This window comes from Dermacentor andersoni, chromosome 1 (genome assembly GCF_023375885.2).
Source record: "Dermacentor andersoni chromosome 1, qqDerAnde1_hic_scaffold, whole genome shotgun sequence".
Taxonomy (NCBI): Eukaryota; Metazoa; Arthropoda; class Arachnida; order Ixodida; family Ixodidae; genus Dermacentor; species Dermacentor andersoni.
Genome location: NC_092814.1, coordinates 183,597,933 through 183,605,309, shown reverse-complemented (window position 1 = coordinate 183,605,309; position 7,377 = coordinate 183,597,933).

The window sequence follows — 7,377 nt, the reverse complement described above, 5'->3', positions numbered from 1 at the left end:
TGGACATTCCGCCATTTTCTTTGATGCGTGACGTAGACGCGAATAATATGGCGCTAATGGCCACGTTTTGCCTAAGAAACTCAAATGAAGGCACTGAACGTAAGGTTCTCGGTTTTCCTCCACAGTAAAAATAAAGCAGCCAGCTCAAAGCGCATGATTATTCCGTCGAAAACGCTTCTCGCTTCCGTTGTCTGCTTCATTAGCTAAGATGCGTGTCCCCGGGAAATGTAATGAGTCATCGTGTGCTGGCGCCAACGCTCTTTTCTTCCTTGAGACAACATACACGACCTACCAGTGGTGATGCGCGTACGTTATAGGACACGTAATCGCTATCTCGTGAAACGTAAGTGACTCAGCCCGACTCGGCTGGCTGAGAAAGGCCAAATATCACAGATACGCTGCGCCCGCCAGATATCCGCTAGCGCGACGCAATCGCCGGCGCTGCTCTCTCTTGTTCACTTCGCTGGTTACTCGCACCGCGGGGGGAAACAAGGCGCCGCCTTACGTACGTACATTCCTTTTTTTTTTATAAATTAAAAAGACGCTGTTGTCATAACTTTGTGCGAAAAAGCATTAATCTTCATTACAATACAAACGCAGCAGTGAAAATAAACGTTGCAGAAAGTTTGCTATGTTCAACCAATTTTACGTATAAACGCGTTCTTTTAAAAAATGATGGCCCGCAACACAAATACGAACACTACCCGAGAGCGATGCGTTATGAACATAAGATTTTCATGGCGCCAAACGCCGGGGAGAATGGGGCGCTACACATTCCTCTCGGCCGCCATCGCATATGGCTGCTCATGAAATTAGCATAAGTCGCGCGGCTCGTCGCGCCACAAATTCTGGCGGAAAATCTCTGCAAATGGCGGCCCAGCGCAACATCAAATTTACGTTTACGAAACAGCCCTTCCTGTGACGTTCCCCACGGCATATTCCTTCAGCCAATCAGCAAGCTGGCATATAACGCCACCACATATTCGCGAAATTGCAGATTCACTCCACTGGCTTCTGTACGTTACCACTCATTTCCTTTTCGAAGCGCTAACGTTGCCAAAAACCAAAATTTATTACTCGACAAAATTTGCTGCTCCACGTCACGCTCCGTCGCCTTAATGAAAACGCAAAATTGCATTTTGCAAGGCACGTGAGCTCTTCACAGCCAATGAGAGAGTCAACATGGCGGCCGTGCCGCCATGAGTGTCGAGAATAGCACCCCGAGTCGCGCAGAGAGAAAGCGGATGCACAATCTAGAAAAAGCGGCTTGCCCTCCCCCTTCCACCTCCCTGCGTTATGGCACGTTGAACTCTTGTCCGATTGGATATTCGTGCGACTTCCCCGGGCGTCTTATAAACGTTACCTTGTTTCTGCCCAGCTACATTTACGTATTTTTAAATCTTTGTGCTTGATAGCTGGGACACCCTGTATGTTTACATATATTTCCTGTACGTGGCCTTCAGACGATGTAGGGTGCATGCACGAAATCAGGCGGCGCGGTGCATTGTGGGTGAGCGGCCCTCTTGTACTCCTTAGCAGACGCCCGCTGTAGCCTCCGCGCCCGCTAGTGCAGCATGCTGCGACGATAAAGGGGATAACCGCTCCAGTGACGCGCTACAAGTTGCCTGTTCACAAAGACGATGACTTCACTTGTTGAAGACTAATGCAGCAACGTTATCTGAACGTGACACAACGTTACGAGATCAAAACAAAAGCGATTGGCATGGACCCTTTTACGATGCGTGCAAGCGACTGCATCAAAGACGTTGGCTTGCGGTCGTGCGTGGATAGCTCAGACATCTCCGAATTCTTGGTTCTGAGGACCAGCTTCACCACGCGTAAGCAGTTTAAGTCGCGGAAGGCGCTGGAGGCCCACAGTTTTGTGACGAGCGGCTGGGTGCACGAGCCGTCTGTGAAGGTGGTGTCTGCCGATACCGGAATCATAAAGGTAAGGAGTCTTCTTTTGCACCATAACATGTGCTGATGGCGCGTTTTATTCGCAGGTAAACCACTCGCAGAGCCTCAACCAGGCTCCGCTAACAGTGTGGGTGTTGGCCAAGAGCGACGGCGACATAACCGCTGCGCACTGCACTTGCATGGCAGGGAACGGCGAGGCCTGCGCTCATGTTTCCGCCGTTCTTTTTTTCCTCGAGTACGCTGTGCTTGGGCGGCAAGAGCACTGACGATGCACGAACGCTCTTGCATTCATATCCGGGGTTTAAAAGATCGCCAAAGAAGCTGTTCCACGCTTCTTTCGTTGGAGCAGGGGCCTTAGTACGCGCGGTCACACTGGCCGCACAAACTGAAGTTCCTTCACAATCGAGCCGACGTTTCTTCCGCGCACTCGACGCGAAATCCATAGCAGCAATGGGCCGCACTTCCACTTTTCGTATGTGGGCTGGAAGCCAGGCATTCGCGCTGTCAGTGCAAGAACGCTCTTGCCGCCCACGCACACCGTACTCGAGGAAAAAAAAAGAACGGCGGCAACATGAGCGCAGGCCTCGCCGTTCCCTGCCATGCAAGTGTGTCGCCGTCGCCCTTGGCCAACACCCACACTGTTAGCGGAGCCTGGTTGAGGCTCTGTGAGTGGTCTACCTGCAAATAAAACGCGCCATCAGCACATGCTATGGTGCAAAAGAAGACGCCTTACCTTTGTTATGATGACTACGGTATCGGCAGACACAACCTTCACAGACGGCTCGTGCACCCAGCCGCTCGTCACAAAATTGTGGCCCTCCAGCGCCTTCAACTGCTTACTCGTCGTGAAGCTGCCAATTGCTTTTGTTTTGATCTCGTAACGTTGTCTGTCACGTTCAGATAACGTTGCTGCATTAGTGTTCAACAAATGAAGTCATTATTGTTCTTGTGAACAGGCAACTTGTAGCGCGTCACTGGAGCGGTTATCCCGTTTATCGTCGCAGCACGCTGCACTAGCAGGTGCGGAGGCCACAGCGGGCGCCTGCTAAGGAGTACTACAATATGGCCGCTCACCCACAATGCACCGCGCCGCCTGATTTCGTGCACACCCCCTATTTAAAAATAAAAACGAGGTAGCCGCCACAGGTGCTTTAACGCACTTGTCCTTATGCCAGGATTTGCAGTAATAAAGCGAAAACGATGTATTTCCCCAGAGGACAAGCAACTTTCAGCGTATAATCCAAATCTGCTATGGGGCGGGGCGAGGGGCCGTCTAAGAGTATAAACTTCTACATTAGGGCTATGTGAAAAATATGTAGACTGTGGCTTATCAAAATTTTTGAACACATTGAGCCTAGTGGCCACACCCCTTTTCAGTGGGGTGTTCTTTAAATCTGTGTCTGTCCACAGAGGCGCATTCAGGAGCTTGTCTTCCGAAACGCGCTCGTGCAGTCTCCAGCACAGTGCGTTCCTTCCAGGAGCAAGCTTCAAAACTTATTTTCACACGCCTCGTACAACAAATCTGCACATCACTGTACTCAAATTTGCTTGTAGTAATTTGAGTCTTGAACGTACAGCATATATTACCGTTTTTCTTTTCTCGCCACATGACCTTTTCACTTTCGGCGCCGGAAGTCCCCCGACAGAATCGAACATTAACATGCAACAGCCCTGAACATTCGCGCAAACAATGAAGCAATAAGCAGCTGCCGGATGCAGCTTCAAGGCCCTTTTACGGTTTTGGCGCATTTGATACGACTGTACCGCATTCTTTCCACTAGGTGCAGTTGTGGCTAACATGCACACCACCGGCTATCAACATTTAACGCACTTATGCCGGGAATACAGCTAACCACTAACAGCGACTACGAAAACCATTTTCTCCGCCATCACATAATCGTACCGGCAGCATCAACGATTACATTAGGAATTTGTGTCGAACCTCTTGTAGCTTTCTTGGCTGATCCTGCTTTTGGGTAATTCTACGGGCGATGTCTAGGATGGGTGGCTTCTGCATCTGCTTGAAGCTTTAACACAAATGTTGGGTCAGTATTTTTGCAACACCTCGGCGATTGTGGACACCTTTGGAACCCTCCACTACAGCAAATCTTAGAGCCAATATTACTTTTGGAAGTTGCTTCCGAAAAACACCAGTTTCCTTATATATTAGCCTTGACTTTCGCATCTAGCAGACAGCGCCACACAATTGCAACATTAAATGCAGGTCCACTAATGTGAGAAAGTCAGTCGCTTAATTCTTAAAATGCATGAAAACAAAAACCAAAGGTGTCAGGTGGTGAACATTTTCCCTACCGACTACAAGGGCATAATTTCAGAAGCCTCCAACCCAACATCTTCAAAGACAAATAGAACTAAGAGTGCTACCAGTTCTTATTTAGTCCTTTAATAACACCACATGGATGACGCCAAGCATGAAAACGCCATGCAATGGCATTTGCGTTCAGTGCATGCAGTGGTCAATGTGAAATTGAATGAAGACTGAAACAAACAAATGGCGCCGATGAAAACAAGGAACGCTAGTCACAGATGTGGTGGTGGTGGTGGTTATGGTGATGTAGTGGTTGTCTTCAATGTCTAATCTTCACCCTGAAAATAGGAGTGAAAAAGCCACACATTAGTGGCATACAGGATCAGTACACTTAAAACATAAAGCTTCTCGTTAAAGGCACAGAGTCACCAGCCAGCCAACATAATTTAAATGTTAGCAAAGTTTCATGAAGGCGCTATACTTGCAGCCATAAATATAACTTAGGGTCTGGACACAATTACAATCAACAGGCACTCTCACACATTTCACAATGGCTGCGCATGCACGCTCAGAGCCAATTGTGTGCTAATGTGTCACGTCACAGTGAACATGCAGCATAACAGATCCTGGCCTCATTACCTCCCCCTATGGCCACTGAGGATTTTCTTTCCTTGGTGACTCATCACACTTTGGGCAGGACACACAGGCTCCCATCAAGTACATCAGTTTTCAAATGAGCTCATTGCAGTGTACATTGGCAGTGCATCACGTATTAAGTAAACGCACTCGTCTTCCATAGCATACACCCATTGAGGTATGCAACACTGCCCTGCTACAGAGGCCCAAATTACGGTATAACTAAAGCCTTGTGAAAACGATATACTAATTTTCAGCTGCTGGCCACTCTGTGCCCCACCTCTTGACAAACCACTCAGACACACACCACCGAGCGGCAAACACACAGACCTAATCCATCATTTACTTTCCACACACGCACAACCAGCCACAAGGAAGGAAAATCGCGAAGAAAGCTGTGTTAACAAGGAAATCTTACATGCACCTTGCCGTCCAAGCAGCGGAGACTTGGCCCTTCAATAATAAAACTGTAAAGATTAAAGTTATGGCGAGTCAACCATGTCAGGCACAGGCAGGTTTCATTGCACTGGCATAGTCCACGTCAGTTTCATTGTGGACTTATTGCATTCATTGAATGGACTCCACAGGACATGAATCCTAGAAAAGTTTCTTCATCAGTCACATTTCATTCACAGCACTTCACAGCACTTAGCACTGAACCTGTGACAAATGGCCAACAGTGCTGAAGTAATGTGCAGTTTGCATTGGCCCACTTTTCAATGGAATGGTAATATGCCATTTGCATTGGCCTCTTCAAAGAAATATCTTAAAATCTTGAATGTTAATTCTTACAGCATTGGTGAAAACGCTGGTTTTACAGTGCCTTAGTGAAAGAGAGAAAGTAGACAGCCATGCACATTGCTACAAGGAAGCAATAAATCCAAGCAACTAACTAGAGGTTAGATCATAGAAGCCAGATCACAGAGGACTGAACAGAGTAGGAAACAGTGCCAGCATGCTTTCAGTTCACACAAGCAAACAAGTATGCACACGGAGAAAAGTCTACACAGAAACAACTGGCCACATCTACAGAAGCGATGCCTGCTTATGCAGGACCAAAACGAAAATGCAAAGAAGCAAGTCCCAGCCACAATTCAATTAATTATGCACAAAGCAGCACCCAGGTTATGCTGCTTTCACAATACAATAGCAGTAAAAACATTGAAGACTGAAGCACATGCACTAACATCAAAACATGCCCCAAGTCTGCCCAACTAAATCAGTCCAGAGAAGGAAAACCATTGCACAATGCCGACAAAAAAACAAACAACCTAGTAATGAGTGCAGGCATGCACTTTTATAGCTTATTGGTTGTTGAATTGCTTGCACACCACCTAACGTGCACTGGCAGAGCAAGTACTTCAAGCAGGCCAAGTTCAACTTGGCATGTTGCTGTCAGCCCATAGTGGCATGAAATATTTCGATCATTTAAATTGCCCTGGAACATTAGCAGCATGCAGATGCTGCAGCCAAAAATCTCAGTGACACTATTAGCAATGGCACGGATATCTGACAAGCAACGTAAGACAGTGTACTGCATTAAAGGTGCTGGGAGAACTGATCCAAGCCAAAATATACATTTAGGTTTCATCAATCAAACAAGCATTAGGCCACATTTAGACCAGCTTTCGTAAATGAAATTTCCTCTGCACACCTCAATACTCCTACAATGAGAGTAAAAAGAGCAATATGGCATAGTTAAAATAAAGAGGAAAACGTTTGCATCAAAGATAGGTAAATTACTTTTAAGACTGCAAACTAGTTTGTTTATGCTGACCACTACAGCATAATGAAACTGGCACCATCTATGTACTCCTAAAGCAGCCCCTGCATTGTATATGAGAAACCATTATAAATTGCTTCTCCCATTTCATTCAACTGCAGCTGCTCTTTTTGCAGTGACATCAATATAATCAGGGGTGCAACAGCTGAATTAGCATTTAGCGCAGGTTACGAGGCAACTACATTTTGAAGCACACAATTCCAAATTTGGAGCAGTTTAACAAAGAAATCATGCAGAAACTATAAACAATGATTGTCAATGTAATCAAATAGCCCAAATGAGCGAGCTTATTGTTTCAAAATGGTGCAATTTGCACAGCTGTTGCCTTGCTGCAAATACAGGACCTTGACTTACCAAATAATTGGTGCCATACTGTTATAAATGTGCACCCTATTGCAAAAATGCAAGGACTAAACTTGCCACTACTGATAGCTGCATATTTTTTTTTGCAATAGAGTATATCATGTTGCAGTGACGTGCAAATTTCTACACTGTCACTCACACCAAACGCGCCATGCACACACATGATGCACACACGCAATGACTAGCACTGTCAGAAGAAAAAGAAATTAGAAGGCAGGCAGGCACTCCAGCCAACTATCACTCACCCCCCCAAAACGTCCTCCCCCACGGCCTCCCCGGCCCCGGCCGCCGCCACCACGGCCTCCGAAGCGTCCGCCGCCCCCTCGTCCACCACGGCCACCAAAATCTCCTCGGCCTCCGCCGAACTTGCCCCCTCCACGGCCCCCACCCCCGCCACGACCCCAACTGC